Here is an 8,091-nt window from a genome sequence, read left to right on the forward strand (position 1 = left end):
TAAACAACAACTCGAGTAAATCCCTAAAATTTCCAAAGAAGTCCACATCAACACTCATGTTTGATTACTCAAAGCTTGTATGCTCTCTTGCCTCAATGGAGATTTTCTAGCCAACTTACACATTCGAGAGGCTCCAAAATTTCAAAGGGGTGAAAAGGTGAAAGGACTCTCTCTCTCTCTCTCTCTCTCTCTCTCTCTCTCTCTCTCTCTGCACATACCTACCATTCTCCCCCACCCCCCTTTCTTCTTCTTCTTTTTGACTTGGACAAGGAGATATTAATCAGCTACATGCATGTCTACAACCATAGCTTGAATTGACATAAGAAAATTAAACAACCTAAGACAAAGCGTGAACAAAAAGCACAAAAGAAAGAATTGGGTGCAATCGTCCCCCCCCCCCCCCCGAGAGGCTCACTCTTCTCATGTAGATACTTAAAATCGTATTGTGAATGATAGCCCAAGGAGCCAATATAATAGTTTTCCTTGTCAAAATTAGGCTTCCCTATTAGATAAATAACCATATGTATATGCATTTTTACATAAAATAAATGACTAAAGCATGTAAGCTTATGAATCAATGTTCCAACCATACAAATGGGCAAATAATATATAATCCAAAAATGTGACACACGGCCAATCTTAGTGTCTAAGTTAGATTATGTTTGTCCATTTGGATTTTGGATGGAATGTGGTCATGAAATCCAACCTAAGTTCTCAAATAATGTAGTCCAAAAATGGTCGTAAAAATTACTCGAGGTAAGCCATGACACACAAAGATTTGCTTTATGAATAATTGTGCGGCTTGCTGAGATGTCAAGGTCTTCTTACAAGGAATGAAATTGGCTTCTTTACTAAAACAGTGCACTATCATCCAAATCATATCATTATAACTCGCCTGGACCAGGAAAGCCAATGATAAAGTCCATCAAAATCTATTTCCATGGTTTATTTTGTATAGGAAATGGCATCAATAAACCTTTTTGTTTACCTTTATAGCTCTTGAATTTCTGACATGTCATGCATTTGGCAACAAAATTTACTAAAGCAGTCCACTATCATCCAAATCATATCATTATGACTCATAGTAGGAAAGCTAATGATAAAGTCCATCAAAATCTATTTCCATGGTTTATTTTATATAGGAAATGGCATAAATAAACCTTTTTGTTTACCTTTATAGCTCTTGAATTTCTGTCATGTCATGCATTTGGCAACAAAATTAGCTACATTATTTTTATTGTAGGTCAGTGAAATTCATGAGCCGATACTTGCAAAGAGGATACCCCCTATGTCCCATGTATGGAGGCTGGTGTATCTCTCTTTTATCATTATGTGTGTCTAAAAGGTCGCATGATGCAAAATTTTTCCTGAAGAAAAGATAGCCCTCGTGGTATGAATAATCATTGACAAGAATGTCTTGCAACTTGATCCAAATGTTAGAAAAACCGAGATCTTGCCTATACGACTCCTTCATAGCCTCAAAGGTTGTATACTCTATGGCTAAGATGTGATTGATGCTAGGTCTTCTACTTAGACTACATTTTCTTTGCCATGTTAGTATTGAATCATAGGTTGAAAACTCTAAATAAAAGATGCCCACTTGACATGCCTATCTACAACCAATGGCTGAGACAACAATGCTTTATTGATCTGTTGATTAGTCTTTATCAACAAAAAATATGATCCCATAAGATAATGCTTCCATGTTCAGAGAGCATGTACCACAGCAATTAAGTCTTTATCATAAGTACTATAATTGCATTCTACTGATTTTAACTTTCGACTCTCTACAAGATGGGGGATTAGGGTTTGCACTTACAAACATGGAGTACTACATGTTTCACTCAAAAGGGAGTAACACTCTTTGTTATAAGTAGTATAATTGCTTCTATTAATTTAAACTTTTGACTCTGTGTGCAAGATGAGGGATAGGGTTTACACTCATGAAAATGGAGTACCACATGTTTCACTCAAAAGGGAGTAACACCACCAAGATGGGGGATTAGGATTCTCATGAACATGGAGTTACCACATGTTTCACTCAAAAGGAAGTAACACCGTGTTTCACTCAAAAGGAAGTAGCACCATGACAGCTTGCTTGGAGCAAGAAAGTGATTAGTATTTATTAGAAAGGTAATTATAATCACTTTCTTGCTTGGAGCAAGAAAGTGATTAGTATTTATTAGAAAGGTAATTATAATTAGGGCTTATAGTTCACTTATATACTTAGCCCCTTGTTCACACTCACGTATTCTTTTGCCTCTATATATGTCCGGCCTCCTATATCCATGGCCTTTGGCTACACATAAACTAGGCTAGATTTATGCATGCCCTCGGGCTACCACTTTACAAGCCATCCCCACCCAAATAGGTTTTGTCCTCAAAATCATATAGTCAAGTCAAATCATGAGGTCATGGAACCATGAGCCTCAAATCATCCAATGGCGAGTGGATGCCAACAAGGTCAAATATGTCCAAGAGAGCTAACAACCATCCACAATAATTAAATGTTTCATAAGTGGCCACCAAAATCCCCATGGTAGTACATGATCCACGTGAGGCTTCTTGACATGATTATGCCAAAATCCCATCAATGAGGCCACCAAAGTTGTGAATTACAAGAAATTCTGGAAAGCATAAACCTCATGATTTGCAACCAAAAACCTCATGTCATGCCCCCAAAATCTCCTCGCAACCTTCCAATATGGAAGCAGGTTACCACAGGAAGCCTATTCTCGATAATCCTTTCCATTTGATGAGATGGTCAACCATTTTTGGGTTTCAAAGTATCTTCTCCCTTGAACCCAATAGCTTTTTCCGGCACATACTCAATGACACCCTCCTCATTCGTGGGAGGCAATTCTTCATGCACTTGCACCATTGGTCCCACATATGCCTTCACGTTGGACACATGAAAGACATCATATATCCTTGTAGTATATGGAAGTATAAATTGGTAAGCTACTTCGCCAGCCCTTCTCACCATGGACCATAGAAGAAATGGAAAATTTTGGTGTTTGTGTTGCCCTTGAGAAACCCATACTTTGACCATTTATAGAATCCCCTTCTTTGAACTCCATTGGTCTCCTATAAGCATCTTCATATTGCTTCATTCTTGCTTGGGTACTCTTCATATTCTCCTTACATTGATGGAGAAGTGTTTGCATTTTTCCTTAAGTAAGACAAGGCACACATTTGGCCACAACAGCATATACAACTTTCCATATGCCATTCCAATGAAAGCTCTTCCTCACTTTATCATAGGGCTTCATAAGCCCCAAATGCCCCACCATTGGGTCTTTTTGGACGACCTATGAGACCCCTGCCCTCGATGTGCAGCCTTCTCTGGGGCGCTAGCAAAAGAAGTAGAAACCTCTTGCGTAAGGTAGGGCTTCCCACTCAGGGCCTCGCCCACCACGAATGTCCGGACAAGAGACTAATTCGGTGGTTCCTCCGAAACCGAGACTGGAAAAACTTCCCTCGCCTAGAAAGCACGGGCAATTCCGCCCATAGAGGTTTACGTGCAATCCAACATAAAAACTTGTAAAAAATCTCGTGTGATTTCAAGATCTTAATAATATAACTTTTATAAGTGATATAAAAGACACAGAGCATGTAAAAAGAATTAGTTTTTGAATTGAAATAAAATTTTGACTTGAAACAGATGAACATACAACAAAAAGGCCCCAAATAGTTGAAGGGAAAGGTTCTAAAACAAGGTTTTACATACACGACATGACTATCCTTGAAGGAAAAGGTTCTAACAAGGTTATTTATACGACATGACTATCCTTGAAGGAAAAGGTTCTAACAAGGTTATTTATACATGACATAACTATCCTTGAAGACAAACATGAATTAAAAAAATAGCACACACCACAAATTGTGTTGTAAACCACCACCATGATGGAATGGCCAACCAACTAGATAACATCATTAGAGGAGTTTCCCTACACAAGAGAAAACTCTTATTATTAAAATTCCTACATGTTTCCAAAACTCTCTCTCTCTCTCTCTCTCTCTCTCTCTCTCTCTCTCTCTCGCACACAAACATACACATACACATACAAATACACATACACATACACATACACGTACACATACACACACACGTACACATACACACACACATGCATGCATGTATGCACATACATGGTAAAAAATACACACTTAAACAAGACCAATTCAGATGCAACATAAACCAAAAACAAAGTCTAAGCTTTGTTACAAATTGGCTTAATCAAGGACAATGACCAACAAAACTCTGAGCTCACTTCATAATGTGAGAAAATAAAAGAGGCCAAGAACTTGCTTGAGGCTATGGGTAGTCTAGCCTTAATTGCATGTTCAAGGATGATTACCTCACTCAAGTTTGTCCAAGATGGCATGGTCTTTGCAAGGAACTACTATTATAGTATTAGTGAGTGTGTTACATTGTGAGGGAAAAACAATGATGATTGGGAAGGGGATAGAAGCAAGCTTTGGAGGAAGGACAAATCACTAGCATTCTTGATTAGATGCAAGTTTTGCTTCTACACCAAAAAAAATTAGTAGGGAGAGGACCATGTGGTTTGCACACCTCTATAGTTAGGGTTGAGGGGAGAATAGGGCAGAAGATAAGGGTTACACCTCTATAGTTAGGGGTGAGGGGAAAATAGGGCACTCTATAGTTAGCAGTTAATGCAATTCGTACACCTGTATAGTTAGGGTTAGTGTGATTTGTACATCTCTATAGTTAGGGTTAATGTGGTTCGTACATCTCTATGGTTAGGGTTAATGTGATTCGTACATCTCTATAGTTAGGGGTTAATGCAATTTGTACACCTCTATAGTTAGGGGTTAACTGTCTACGGGGATCCTTTTTGTACATCTTAAAGAAATAATTAAATCTTCACAAATATACATCAATTAATAAAAGAGAGGCTTGAAATTGAATTAAAAATCAATTAACGTGACTTGTTATCATTAAACAAAGAAAAATTAAATACAAAAAAATAGCAACATCATTAAAGGTTATGATAAAGAGTACCACACAAAGAAAAACAACAGACTGGGTGTAATCTCCCCCCCGATGTGTGTGGCTCCACCCCCAACGTGGTATTTTAATCATATTCATAAATTTAGCCCTTGGAGCCATTAATAGCATAACTTTTCCGAAATTGGGCTTTTTACAAAATTGAGCCTTAGTCGAATGCTTTTAAAGCATCTCAACAAAATTAATCCTTGCCCAATATATGTACAATGGGCCAAACCATACAAAATTAAATATTTAGCACACATGTGCTTGGCTAGATAATCTCGTCCAATGTCCACCTTGGTCATCTCGAACTCATGATCTATATATAACATGATCCACAATGTTAGATCACAATTACTTTGGAATCACTCACAAAAATAATTATAACAAATGAAAATCATTTATTACCATGAGTCACAGATAAACCATGCATCACATAATTAATTGGATTCACTCCCATGATAAAATATTCTGAAAAATCTCACTCCCGTGTGACAGTCCTCCCGTTTGGGGAAGCAATTGTCCTCAACTGCGTCAAATGATCAACAACCTAACAAGGTTAACTCAAATAATTAACATAGTTCAATCATCATTCCCTGGCAATACTACATACATCAATAACACTAGATGATTAGTATTTATTGTGGAGTCACCCCCCATGATGCGCAATCGCTAGTATGGTATGACTCGTGAGGACCCATACGACACCTCATTCAGTACCCTTGTATGGTGCGACACCTCCATCGGTGACCCTCGCATAGTGTGATACCTCGTTCGATGACCTTCACACTAATCCTCACCTGTGCGACACCTCATTCGGTATCCTCGCACATATCTCTCTCATGTGACACCTCGTTCGATACCCTCACACAATATTTCACTGGTGCGACACCTCATTCGGTACCCTCGCACGCATCTCTCTCGTGTGACACCTCATTCGGTACCCTCGCACGCATCTCTCTCGTGTGACACCTCGTTCGGTACCCTCACACAATCTTTCACTGGTGTGCGACACCTCATTCGGTACCCTCGCACGCATCTCTCTCGTGTGACACCTCGTTCGGTACCTCACACAATCTTTCATTGGTGCGACACCTCATTCAGTACCCTCGCACCTGCCATCTTATTCCTCAATAAATAGTGTTTAAGGTAGGAATCTCGGTTTCCTGTTCGGTCTTGAAAATGGTGTTGTGAAAGCCACGGGGTCAACATATTATTTCTAACTTGTTTGTAAGAAAAAGATGAAAGTTTAATAATTATTACTGATCTTGGTATTATATTGTATTAAACTTAGATTTTATACGCATAACGTACTAAACTCCTCGGTCTAATATGGTTTTCAGGGATTTTAAATCTTGAAAGAGGTCTTGTTTACAACAATTGATGTGTCTTGTTTACAATTGATGTTTGTAGGCTTGAAGAAATCTATGTTTTTGAATAAGAAATCTGTAATCTTTAGGAATCTTGTACTTGATTGTGATTGATACTTTGATTCGTAGTCTTGACTTGATGGTTACTTTTAATCTTACCTTACCATCCATGATATGATCGGGTGATACAAAACTTGATTTTCAGAGCACTTTCCCAACAACTTAATGGAGAACTTGTCTTTATCTACTAGCAATTACTTGTCACTTGAACTAATACTTGTTGGATACCTATTGGATACCAACTAGTTATGTCATTAAATTTAGCATATCTTCTCTTAGTCGTAGTAATCAATCCAAGTGATCTACTAGTACAAGTTTAGATTATTCTTGATATTATGAATTTAGGGTTTTCTTGTCATGTGGAATTGGTTTCTAGAAACTAGGGTGCTCTAAAGTTTTCTTCCTAGGTCTCAATGAATGGTAAATAATACAGAAGGAAATGAATACTTAATTTTTAAAATTTCAGAATCATTTTAGAATCAAGAGAATTATTCGAAAGAAATGAAATAAATAAATAATTCGACTTTGAAAATGATTAATGATTAATTATTAAAACTTAAACATATAAAAGACAATAAAATAAATGCTTACAAATTTTCCCAACCTCGAAAATGAAATTTCAACCATTTATAATGAAACTTGAATAAAATAATTAATTTGGAATAGTAAAAATTAATCAACAACTAATTTTAAAATTAAATAGGATTTAAGAGATTAAGATTAAAACTTACATGTTTTTTTTTAAATTTCCTAGCAGTAAAAATGAATTTTCAGACAATTCTAAAGAAAAATCATGAAATAATTAATTTAAATAACTAAATTTATAGAAATTAATTTCTAAATTTTTATTTTTAAAAAAATCTAAAAACATTTAAAAATTTACAAATAATTTCCTTGGAAATTTTCTACTATTTTTACTAATTTTATTATAATTTTAATCTACTAATGCATTATATAATGAAATAAATTATAAAAATTAATTAAAAAAGTATCTTTAAAATCTAAAACTAATCGAGAATATTTAGAAACTAAAATTTGATTTTTATGATTTTTTAGCATGCAACTATATTTTTTAAATAAATTTTAATTAAAAACTAGGAAATAAATGTTGAGATAATTAATTTTGCATATGCAAATGAATTAATCATCCAAAGAAAAAGTGATAATCTGAACAATGACTAATGAAATTTATTTTGATTTAAAAGGATACAATCTAATAATTTTTAACGAATTAATAATTTGAAGAAACAATAAATCGAAATTTAATTATTATGATCATCAAATTAAATACTTGAAATTATAAAAATAAATAGGGAGAGTAGTGAAGGACTTAGCTCGCATGATTTTGATTCGCCAAGCTGCAAAAATAATTGATTTGGACGACATAAAATATGCATGCCATAATCTAATTAATTTACAACTGGTAAAGAGTAATCGTAAAAACTAAGACTTAGCTCATGATTTGTGGTGGCCGAGTCTCGATGGTGAGTGAGACGAAGCAATGTTTCCTGTCATTACTCCAAAGAACTGTCCACCTAAAAATTCTTAAATAGGATTGTTAAAAATAAAATGATTTGTGGTGGCCGAGTCTCGATGGTGGGACGAAGCAATGTTTCCTGTCATTACTCCAAAGAACTATCCACC

This window comes from Cibotium barometz, chromosome 15 (assembly GCF_041138505.1).
Source record: "Cibotium barometz isolate CiBa-2024 chromosome 15, ASM4113850v1, whole genome shotgun sequence".
Lineage (NCBI taxonomy): Eukaryota > Viridiplantae > Streptophyta > Polypodiopsida > Cyatheales > Cibotiaceae > Cibotium > Cibotium barometz.